Source organism: Abramis brama (genome assembly GCF_963993115.1).
Source record: "Abramis brama genome assembly, chromosome: 23".
In the NCBI taxonomy this organism is placed as follows: Eukaryota; Metazoa; Chordata; class Actinopteri; order Cypriniformes; family Leuciscidae; genus Abramis; species Abramis brama.
In genome coordinates this window covers 20,339,050-20,351,327 of record NC_139985.1, presented here as the reverse complement: position 1 = coordinate 20,351,327, position 12,278 = coordinate 20,339,050, and the positions used below count along the sequence as shown (strand labels likewise).

Genomic DNA, 12,278 nt, shown 5'->3' with positions numbered 1-12,278 from the left:
TCCTGATCATAACTGGGATAGTTATGTGCATGTATATAATTTGCATATAGTGGTGTCCCATTTCATAGGGAAAGATCTTCAACTCCACTTCCCCTCGTTGAGGGGACTTTACTTTTGAGGGCACTCAAAACCAAGTGGAAGTTTTAAGGGGGGAGAAATGGGACAGGGCCTTAAACATATACTTTTATATACTAAAAGTGGGCCAATTTAGTCCCAAGTGGTATTAAAATAGTACACTTACAAGTTTACTACTAGTACATATTGACATTAGTATACTTACTAAATAATGTATAATTAAAAATATACTTGAACATTACTTAAGTATACTTCATAAAATGAACTTTAAGTATACTTCTTTTTCGTAAGGGTAGTCTTTGGCCCTGTCCCATTTCTCCCGCCTTAAAACTTCCACTTGGTTTTGAGTGCCCTCAAAAGTAAAGTCCCCTCAACGAGGGGAAGTGGAGTTGAAGATCTTTCCCTATGAAATGGGACACCACTATATGCAAATTATATACATGAACATAACTATCCCAGTTATGATCAGGATATAAGTATCCATAATAATATGCTAGAAATCTAATAAAGTAATCAAATGTAAAATAACACAGCATAGTTTATTATAGATAGATTAATGCTCATTAAAGCTAAAGTTATTCATTAAAGAGCTGGGAGAAATTTTCTCTTTGCCTTTAGTTGTTTTATTCACATGTGTAATCATTCGCAGGTTTATTAGACGCTGCCACTTTAAGACCGAATGCAGATCTAATAATACACATTTTCTCCCAACTATTCCACAACCAACTCCCATTTAAGACATAAACTGTGTTAAAGTGAATCTCCAAACCGGTCATTTAGCCATATTTTTGTCTGTATTTGATCGTTTAGACACGCACATGAAACCCAAAGTATTTTGCTTGTCTAGTTGCAGTCCGTTTCCGAACGCGCGCCGCCATGGGAAGGGTCAACGTCTCTTGCGCGGATCATTGTGCTTATAATTTTAATAGCTCTTTTTACAATCAAACACCTCCCGCAATTTATAATCAGCAGACACTGCATTTTACAACCATCACTGATTGTGCTCACTGCTGTTTGGGTTTAACGTTAGGGAGAAGTGACAGCGCGCTGTGAAGAAAAAGATGAAGCACTAGACGAACGCGGCTATTTTTTAATAGTTTTACCTCACGTCTTCTTTTTATAATAATTGGAAGCCAACATCGAAAATAAAATTAGATTAACTACCCAGATAAGATGTATATTTGATGGGCAGACTCTCTTGAAGCACTCGGCAGATATCAACATCGTATAGATAGCTTCGTGAAATATTTTCTAACATTAGTGTTCAAAACTTTACAGTCCATTGGATGTGCATCAAACTAACATATTCCAACATATTTAGAAATTTTAACATGCTTATTTGCGAAAATATAATTACAATTCAATTGTTCCTTTTCAGCGGTGTCCGCCATCTTGTTTATAAAATTTTACCGGCTTGCTGAGCCCGCAAGGTATCCTGGGTAATTTCATCTTCCACTTCGTTTTAAGCCTGCATCGGACCGCACTATGTTTTGAGGGTTGATTTTAAGGGGAGAATAGCACTCCCCCTTGCTCTTTAGAGTATTGGGACACCCTACCCCTACACGAGAACGCGCAAAAACAAGGGTTAGGGCAGAAATCTAGGGTAAGGGGAGGTATTGGGACAGGCCCTTTGTGTCAAGCTGTCATTTTAGTTTTTATTAGTTTTAGTCACGTTCATACTCTTTTTAGTCTAGTCAAGTTTCAGTCGACTAAAAGTCTGAGCATTTTAGTCTTATTTTAGTCTGATTATGAATGTGTCAAATATATCAATGAAACATTTTAATTGTTTATTAATAAACTAGTGTTTTCTGTGTCAGTGTCGGGCTGCAAAGATTAAGTTGACGATGCTGACTCATCATCTTCGCAGTGAACGCGCTTATAGAGAGAACTGCACATTTCATACGGATTAGCCTACATAAGCAGAGAGTATAGCCGGTTTCTTTTCGTTTTGATTTTTTTTTTTTTTTAAAGTAGACAATTCAAGCTTTCTATATGGAATAACTAATGGAATATTGTTAAATTCGCTGATAATCGGGTGACCAGATCGCAAACCAGAATTCAAAGCCGACAAAGCTTAAATTTATGGGCTCACGCACAACTCTTATTCGTCATGATGTTATAACATTTCGTCTCGTCTCGTTTTGGTCAACAAAAATGAAGAGACATTTTAGCATAGTTTTTATTTTGTAAAACACATTTAGTCTCGTTTTTATTCGTCAACAATATTGCAATATTCACTTAATTATAGTCATCGTCACATGATCAGCATTTACGTTGCATCTCGTCTCGTTTTCGTCAGGTGATAAAGGTTCGTTGATGACGATATTTAGTCATAATTTTCGTTGACGAAAGCAACACTACTTCACCATATTCTTCCTCATTGTCCACAAAGTGCCTATTCTGACCCCTAACCATCTATCCTCTTCCTCATTGCCACGAAGTGCCTATTGTGCCCCCTAACCACTTAACTTCACCATAGTCTTCCTCATTGTCCACGAAGTGCCTATTCTGACCCCTAACCACCTATCCTCTTACTCATTGCCACGAAGTGCCTATTGTGACCCTTAACCACCTAAACTTCACCATAGTCTTCCTCATTGTCCACAAAGTGCCTATTCTGACCCCTAACCACCTATCCTCTTCCTCATTGCCACAAAGTCAAGTCATCTTCATTTATATAGCGCTTTTAATAATGTAGATTGTTCCAAAGCGGCTTTACAGTGATAATAGGAAATTAAAGTAACAGAGATTGTTTTAGCTTTATAGCAGCTCTAGAATAAAGTTATTGTCCAGCTAAAGTTAGTTTTGATTGATTCACTTCCATCGCAACGATCATTAGTTATTAACTTAGGGGTCGCTAACACGACACCATTTTAACCCTCTGGGGTCTAAGGTGTTTTTGGGGCCCTTGGGATGTTTTGACATGCCCTGACATTTGTGCTTTTTTCAGTTATTTATAAACATATTAATGGCAAAGGTGTACATTCACTCTATATAGCACAAACAGGGGTACCATAATATGTGAGCATCATGTATGTAGATGTTTGTATTTTTAAGAGAATAATGTTTATGCGTGGTTATTGGAAAAAATAAAAATGAAAGTTGCTGAAATAAGACCACAAAACTCATACTAAATATGTGTCCACAAGACTTTTGACTAATGGATGTTGTCGCTTCGAGTTCTGGCTTCAAAATTATGTGAAAATAGTCTTGCTTTATCGTTCACATAAAACAATACATTGATTTAAATTGTGTAAAACAGGTTTTGCTTGGAAAGCCAATATGCGAGGGGTGCGTGAAGGAGGAGTAGTTTACACCTGAGAATACAATGTCCCACCCACTCTGCATAATGAGCCATTCATTCAGGTGTGACACTGAATGAGCCACAATGCAAGGACAAAAGATATATTTAGAAGAAGACTTATATTGACCATTTAAGATTTTACTTACATCTATCTTGTAAATATGTTTTGCTATTTTATTAAAAAGGTTACAATTACAACAATAATTACAATTTCAACAATATTTCAAGTGTACTCTTTCTTTGTAAAAAAAAAAAGATTATAGGCCTACATTTTATCATATGTATTCATTAGTTTGAATATAGCCAACATTGGAACAGCTAACATCTTAGTTGATGACTTTATTTTTGACAAAAATAGTATTTTATATATATATATATATATATATATAATATATGAGCATAAATTGCTAAATAAAAGCTTTATTTGATGTGGCAGTATATTCTACAGTAAAAACTGTACCCAAATCTAGTCAACAAAATGTTGTCTTTCATATTTCGCCTGACTGTAACGTTGTTTTTATGAAATATTAGGGCATATAAATGTTAATTTGCAGTTTAATATGTTGCAATACAAATAGCCTACATTTTATTTCAACATATTTCAGTCGATTTTTACTCATCTCAGTATAGCAATACAGTTTGCTAAAACATCATCATTCATTCACACACAGAAACGCGATTTAAATTTAAACTGTCTTTTTGCGAGCTGTGGTAAACAGCGCGCATCTCTGCCGTTCATTCATTCACAAACAGAAACGCGATTCACTTGAGAAGGAAAAAAAACTTACTACAGTATTCCTCAGCTCAGTCGGATCCTTGCTCCTCGAAATACCCGCACTTCTGTGGTACATTTTCCATTATTATTATTCCTCACAGCGCTGCGAGACGGTGTAAACAAGTAATGATCTGAATAAACTTGTGTTTTCTCGAGCTGATATGGGGGCGTTCACAGGTTTGCGTGGATTACCTCAGTCATTTGCGTTTGAATAGCGCGCGCTCTCCGTGGGCGGGGTCACATTAAAAATAATTAGATGAGATGAGAACGACTGACATCTCGCTCTTTTCTTACAGATTACATAAACTGAGAATATTTGTTTTTTATAAAAATTATTTCATTTAAAAGAAGAGAATTCAAGCTTCATGCCTCTGTGTCTGTCTGCCTGATTGACTGAGTATTCACTGAGTTACGCGTTTCAGAATTGACTTTACTGACAGAGAGAAAGCAGAACTCGCGTCATGTTTATTTTTCTTTATTTGGCAAAAAGCACAACACTTTGTTTTTATTGTGAGTATACACAAAAATAATACACACTTAACAGGAGAGATTGATATATGAAACTGGTTTGTAAGATCAAAGTCAACAGAGTATTTGGACTCTCGTTTGAACTGATAAAAAAAAAAAAACAAGCAAATCACGCCGGCGTGATTGCCGACCTCAGAGGGTTAACAGAAAACTCTTGTTCTCTCTGTGCAATCTTTAAATACGCGAACCTGTGAGAATGCTGATGGCGTGCACATGCGTATTACGAGTTCAGTCTATAGGTACGCGCATTTGAATATATGTGCACAGGCGTGTAGTGCGCAGGCGTGTAGTCCTTCCCTACAAACCAACCCTCAACAAACTACTTGTCTGGCCTTAAAATGTATAATACAGAATTTTATCTACGAACCGGAATTATACCGACAACGCTTTATCTGTAGAGAGGTAAAGGGAGGGGAGGGAGGCCTTCACCGGGGAGAGACTAGTTGACACTTCAGGGCTGGGCACGAAGTGCCTATTGTGCCCCCTAACCACCTAAATTTCACCATAGTCTTCCTCATTGTCCATGAAGTGCCTATTCTTACCCCTAACCACCTATCCTCTTACTCATTGCCACGAAGTGCCTATTGTGCCCCCTAACCACTTAAACTTCACCACATGGTGCAGAAAGGTTACTCACCTGCGTATCCCTGCAGTGTCAATCAAGAAGCGGAAGTCAGCCAGCTTGCTCTTTCCCTTTGACATGTACGCCACAAATTTCTTAATGCGGTAGACCTGACAGCCGACGTTCTCTTTGAGCTTGCTGCCAGGGTCTGGGCCTTCTCTGTGATGCCTGTACTCCTCCACGATGTCATCTGCAAAAAAGAAAAAAAAAGAGAGAAAAGAGGAAGAGGAAACTTCTTACCAAAAAAAAAGTTAAAAAAACACGCAAAAAAAACAAAACAACGGCAAGATAAAAGTATCACACTCACTCAGCACGGCCACGTGATCGGGATACTGGGGTTGGTCTTCTTCCTGCGGCTGCTGACTGGTGGAAGGCTTCTCGTCACTGGTGTCGGGCTTCGGGCTCAAGTCAGAGGACTGCTGAGTCTCAGAGGGCACCTTGGGTGAAGACTGCTGTGACTTTACAGCCTCTTCTGCAGGAGCGTCTTCCTCATCATCCGGCCCGAGAGAGGGGAGGAGCCTTTGGGCCACCTGCCCGATTCGGACTGAGCCCAAGGAGATCGACCTCCTCTTCAGAACCCGGTACCACCTGGTGACCATCCGCAGCGTCTCGGTGAGGGTGTTGACCTGTTTATTTAGATCTGCCATCTGTGTCCTGAGGAGCTCTTTATGTTTAATGCAGCCCAGCCTGTCACATTCTTCCTCCTCTATCTCCTCTGGGTCTCTGGGAATTGACGGATCTTCATGCAGCAACTGGTGCACCTCCAGGTCAAGAGTTGAGACCATCAGGACGGCGGGGTTGGAGGCCCTCAGGGCAGTCAGCTTAGCAATGCATGCCCTTCTCTTGCCCTTCTCTTCTCTCCACCGAGATCTCGCTGTGGGTTCGAATGTGGCAGTCCAGTCGGTTTGAGAACTTGCCACATGCCGCAACTGGGCAGAGGCCTGCACGAGCGTTTATTCGTCCTGACTCCAAAGCCAAGAGCAGCTTCCTCTCATCTTGGTTTTTGACGTTGTGTGTGAGAACCAGGTGCTGGCCGAGGCGGGCATACATCCGCAGACACAGCGGGCATGTTTCCACAGGCATCTTGGCAGAAACAAGGAGACAACGGGCTCACGGACTGAGTCGTTGGAGGTCCAGTGTGTAATGACTGGGGTCCTCTCACTGCCTAAAGCCTTTAACTGTACACTTACCTGAAAATGGAGTGCAATTTAAAGTAAGTTACTGTTCACTTACCTGAAAATGGAGTGGATCATCCCAGCTATAGCTTAATAGGCTTTCCATGGTCAGACTGGAACCATTACAGGTTATTATTACAGTTTAGTTTTTTTTTTAGTTTTTTTTTTAAACATTAATGTTTCATTGTAAAAAAAAAAAAAAAAAAAAAAAACTGTTATAAAACCATTAAAATATGACTCAAAAATGCCCTGTCCATGGAAAGGTAAGTTATGGTTGGACAAGTGACACCTGTAACTTGTTTGACGTGACCTACACAGGCTTTCCATGGACAGGTAATAACAATTATAATAATGCATGTTTATGAACCCTAACCCTCAAACTTCATTTCAAAAGACGGTTTAAGCAGCTGCTGTAACCCCCTTGTTTATTGTTTCAACGTAATACTTCAACTTCAACAAGGTAATTTCAAAGTGTTATTTTGAGAATATTTCATGTTTCTAGAAGTTCAAAGTGAACTAACTTTGTTTCCATTCCTACACATTTTTTAAGATGCTACTGAACTGTCCATTGTGCCCCACTAAAATGATCCACTTGAGGCACCACTTGAGGTCTCAACACAAAATTGAGAACGCCGGAGAACGGCAGATATTGCTGCGACTGGCAAGGGGGCGGATCAAGCTAAGAAACCTCAAGTGTCCCGAGTGTGGCGTTGCGTTCGAAAACGTGGCACGTGTTGTAGTTTAATTCTTTTCAGGGGAATGACTTCAGAGATATTTGATGCCAGAAAAATTAGACTTTATTAACAAACAAAGCCGAGTGCCCCTCTGCAGAAAGACCCCTGCAGAAAGACCCTCCTGCAAAATTGTCCAGCTAACATATACTACATCCTTGTCCCAAATATGGTAATGCATTCTATAGATTATTTTGAGAAATAGTTTGTACCATGGGACATAACTGAAATAGAATTCTCTGTTGTAACAACACAGCTCTCAGGTTCCAAAGTCAATTCAAAAGTCACCCCCAGACAGAAAGGAAATAATAGTGTACAAAAAATAGTTAAATTACTTATTTTCTAAATAATAAAATCTTCAACACACGCCACTTTAAATCAGGCCATCCAGAGCTGACAGTAAGTATAATCTCAAACTAGCATAATTGTTTTTGTGAATTCATTAAAAAAACAAAAATAAAAAACCTGTCTCTTCAGGGAAAACAGGTGAAAAAGATGACGAGGAAACTCGAATTGCAGGTCACAGAGGAACAGCTGAATAGTCTATGGGCACGTAACCATCCAGACCCTCCAGTCTTGTCAGCTCTGGATGACCCTGAAGGAGGAGAGCAGCCACAACCTCCAGAGACCCCGTTGGCTATTCCCGAGGAGTGTCTCCAATTGCTGGGTAGGTTTTGAATGTTTTATGTAATGGGAATATAATATATTTTTTTACAAGATGGAGAAAAAACTATTGAGTGTGTGTGTGTGTGTGTGTTTATTGTAGATTAATTATTCAAGCAAGTTGCCGGAGATCACCAGATTTCTGCAGGTCTGCAAGGTAAGTAATAGGTGATAAGTTTACATGCATGAAATAAAGTTTTGTTATTGTTTTATTTTTTTGTTTCATTGTTTTTCTTTATTTCCCTTTTTCTTTTTTAGAAAATGACACATCCATTCGTCCATTTCTTCAGGAAAGCAAAGATCTGTGCACAGTTGACCCAAGGGACCTGATTGATGTATAAAATATTTTTTTAGAAAACGACACATCCATTCGTCCATTTCTTCACAAAAGCAAAGATCTGTGCACAGTTGACCTCAGGGACCTGATTGATGTATAACATATTTGTTTCTGTAAATTTATAAATGTATATAGTTCAACTGTTTTATGTCATAGTTTTATATTTATAACATTTTATTAAAAAAAAAATATTATGTTATAAATGTAAATATCTACTTTTCTACTATTCCAGGTCAGCAGGCGGTCAGGGGGATGAATAGGCTGTTTGTGGTCAGTGCACACTTACCGGTCAGGACCGGTCACACAGGCGTTTAGGGGGAGGCTCAGGCGTTCCGTGGACGCCTGCCCGCAACTTGTTAGATGCCGTCGGAACGATTGCAGGTGGTCGTGAGGTCGCCGCCCTGTGGTCGCTCCCCAGATTGCGAGAAACGGGGCCTAACTTTACCGAGATTACTGGCACACATAGTCAAGTCACATTTATTTATATAGCGCTTTTTACAATACAGATTGTTTCAAAGCAGCTTTACAACAGGAAAATAATGCAACAAAGTTTGTTTCAGAAGAAAATAGCGTCATAGTCCAGCTTAAGTGAGTTCAGTGATGTTTCATTTTTGTTGTAAAAAAGTTATTCATTTAGTTGATTTATATATATATATATATATATATATATATATATATATATATAGCCGCTCTGGAGAAAACCATGATGTCATCGTCCAGCTAAGTTCAGTTCTCATATAATGGTGTCAATACAGGCAGATCAATAATATTGTTGAATATTAAATTAAATGTCCCCAACTAAACAAGCCAAAAGCCAATGGCAACAAAGGCGAAAAATCAACAGTGGCAAGGAACCAAAATTCTATCAGGTGACAGAATGGAGGAAAAAACCTTGGGAGAAACCAGGCTCAGTTGGGGACCAGTTCTCCTCTGGCCAACAAACGAACAGTGTATTATTATAATTCAGCCAGCATTATAGGTCAGAAGTTTACCGCAGTCCGCCGGATCCAGGCCGTATCCAGATCTGATGAAGGACCTGCGCCTGGACACGACGACAACGCAGTCCTAAAGTGTCAACTAGTCTCTTTTCACAGGTTAGCGTTTTTGAAGTTTGCGCAGAGATAACCTATTTTTTCGAAAATGTTCAAGGCTTGCACCTTGGAACCTATTTCAAGGTTTATATTCTCAAGCCACCAGGCACTGGTTTGTGCAAATGAGCAGGCCAGAGCGTGTTATGGGTTTTCTGTTAAAAGGTGTTGTGTAAGCGGCCCCTAAGTTAATAACTAATGATCTTTGCAACGGAAGTGAATCAATCAAAACTACCTTTAGCTGGACACTAACTTTATTCTAGAGTTGCTGTAAAGCCAAAGCTCTGTTACTTAAATTTCTTATTATCACTGTAAAGCTGCTTTGAAAAAATCTATATTGTTTAAAGTGCTATATAAATGAAGGTGACTTGACTTGACTGGAAGTCAGATTGGATTGGAACAATCAGAATATTATCCAGATCCATCTGGTTTAAGATCGGAGTCACACGGGTATGTTGAGGATTAGTGCTGATGGCTGTCGTGTCGATGAGGCCTTCACAGGGGAGAGTCTAGTTGACACAATCTCTGCTGACACTTCAGGGATGCTTTGTGTGACAGAGTGTGTCTGCATCCCGGATGATGTTAGGAAGACTGTTCCAGAGTTTAGGTGCTAAATAGGAAAAGGATCTACCGCCAGCAGTCGATTTTGATATTCTAGGTATTATCAACTGGCCAGAATTTTGAGATCACAATAGACGTGAAGGACTATAATGCGTTAAGAGCTCGCTCAAGTACTGGGGAGCTAAACCATTTAGTGCTTTGTAAGTAATCAACAATATTTAAAGGTGCCCTAGAATGTGAAATTGAATTTATCTTGGCATAGTTAAATAACAAGAGTTCAGTACATGGACATGACATACAGTGAGTCTCAAACACCATAGTTTTCTCTTTCTTATTTAAATCTCGTTTTTGAAAAACACCCCTGAAAAACAGGCGAATCTCCACATAACACCGACTGTGACGCAACAGTCGGGATCATTAATATGTACGCCTCTAAAAATTTGCATATGCCAGCCCATGCTCAGTGCCAGGCGGAACTGCGCAGCCGAATCATCAGAAGCAGGTGAAGAAACAAGCAGGAAGAGGATCATAGGGAAAATGGCAGATCTATCTATAATCTATCGGATACCGCTACAGTTTAATTCGAAGTTGTTAGTTTGCTCTGCCCATTTCACCACGGACTGTTTTTCTAACCTGGAACAATATCAAGCAGCCAGGCTTCTCTCAGCGTCTCAAACGGACGAAGGGGGCAATTTCAACTAACGTTATATTCCCGCAAGCGGTAAGTAGTGATTTTATTAACGATAATTTACACTGTGTTATCTAGATACAGCGCGATATTGTTTTTTCCTCGAGAGACATCGTGGCTTGCAAACGAGCGAACGAAGCATGGCAGTTGCTCAGTGTTTGGATGTACAAATGAACACAAAAGTATTTTTTTAGCTCCTTCATCCGAGCCTCTGGAGAACCAGTGGGTTATGTGAATTTCTGATGTGTAATTGTTCAAGTTCAGACAGATAATCTTTCTCTCAAAGTCGTTCAACACTGTTTATGCATCAGTAAATCGTGTTGCAGTGATAAGATCTTCATTCACGCGATCAACAGGCTGTCATCTGCTCAATGCTGGAATAGATCTAAATACTTAAAAAACTTCTCATGATTCGTTAATCCCGATAGCTGTAATAGTAAAAACGTATAAAAGCTGTAATAGTAAAAGTTTTCCAGATAGCTCTACATGTAATGCCAGATATTTCACAATCACATAATCACAGCAGTGGGCAACAACACTGAAGTCTCACAGCAGACACGCCCCTTCAAACAGAGTGTTCAAATCAGGGTATGAAATCAGGCTAGGAAATATGCCTTTTATTTCTAAATTATAACAAATTTTGATCTAAAAAACATACTAACATTATAAGGGCACCCCAGGAAACATTATAAAATAATAAAATAATCCATTCTACGGCACCTTTAAAATGTATACAATGTTTAATGGGGAGCCAATGCAGTGTTGACAGAACCGGGCTTATATGGTCATACTTCCTGCTTCTAGTAAGAACTCTAGCTGCTGCGTTTTGGACCAGCTGTAGTTTGTTTATTATGCGTGCAAGGCAACTACCCATAAGAGCAATACAATAATCTAGCATTGAGGTCATGAACACATGAATTAACTGTTCTGCATTTTTCATTGAAAGCATATGTCGTAATTTAGATATATTTTTAAGATGGAAGAATGCAGTTTTACAGATGCTAGAAACCTGGCTTTCAAATGAAAGATTGGTATCAAAGAGCACACCCAGGTTCCTAACCGACGACGAAGACTTGACAGAGCAGCCATCAATTGTTAGACAGTTTTCTAGGTTAGTACGTGCAGAGGTTTTTGGTCCAATCATTAGAAACTCTGTGTTTTCAGAATTAAGTAGTAGGAAATTACTAGTCATCCAAATTTTTATATCAGCTAAGCATTCCGTTAATTTCTTGAATTGGCAAGTTTCGTCGGGGCGCGAAGAGATATAGAGCTGAGTATCATCTGCATAACAGTGAAAATCATATGCTAATCCCGTGCTTCCTAATGATATCTCCCAAGGGTAGCATGTACAGAGTGAACAGCAACGGTCCTAGTACTGAGCCTTGTGGTACTCCATACTGAACTTGTGATCGATATGACATCTCTTCATTTACTGCTACAAACTGATAACGGTCAGATAATTATGATTTAAACCATGCTAATGCAATAACACTAATGCCAACATAAAAAGAGCAAATCATTTGTGACTCTAATGAGAGCTGTCTCATAGAGGTCTGCACAGCCGCGGGAACCGACCAGATATTTTGCGCCGCGGGATTAAATTTCTGACTAAAACACGGTAGCGGTCGGTAACTCTGGTGTAATTTGAACGGGAGCGGTCGGTCATTCAATATCACGTTCCCGATGTCCTTTCAGAACAGCATATCTTCGCTTTACTTAACCCTCTGGGGT

General features: G+C 39.4%; 1 long non-coding RNA gene across 1 annotated transcript; it reads left to right on the top strand.

Moving 5' to 3' along the window:
• Nucleotides 1-6,698: 6,698 nt before the first annotated feature.
• Nucleotides 6,699-8,286, top strand: LOC311074638. The gene is made up of 3 exons (XR_014604335.1): nucleotides 6,699-7,877; nucleotides 7,977-8,030; nucleotides 8,132-8,286. It is a non-coding gene; the product is annotated as an uncharacterized lncRNA (long non-coding RNA).
• The last annotated feature ends 3,992 nt before the right edge of the window (nucleotides 8,287-12,278 follow it).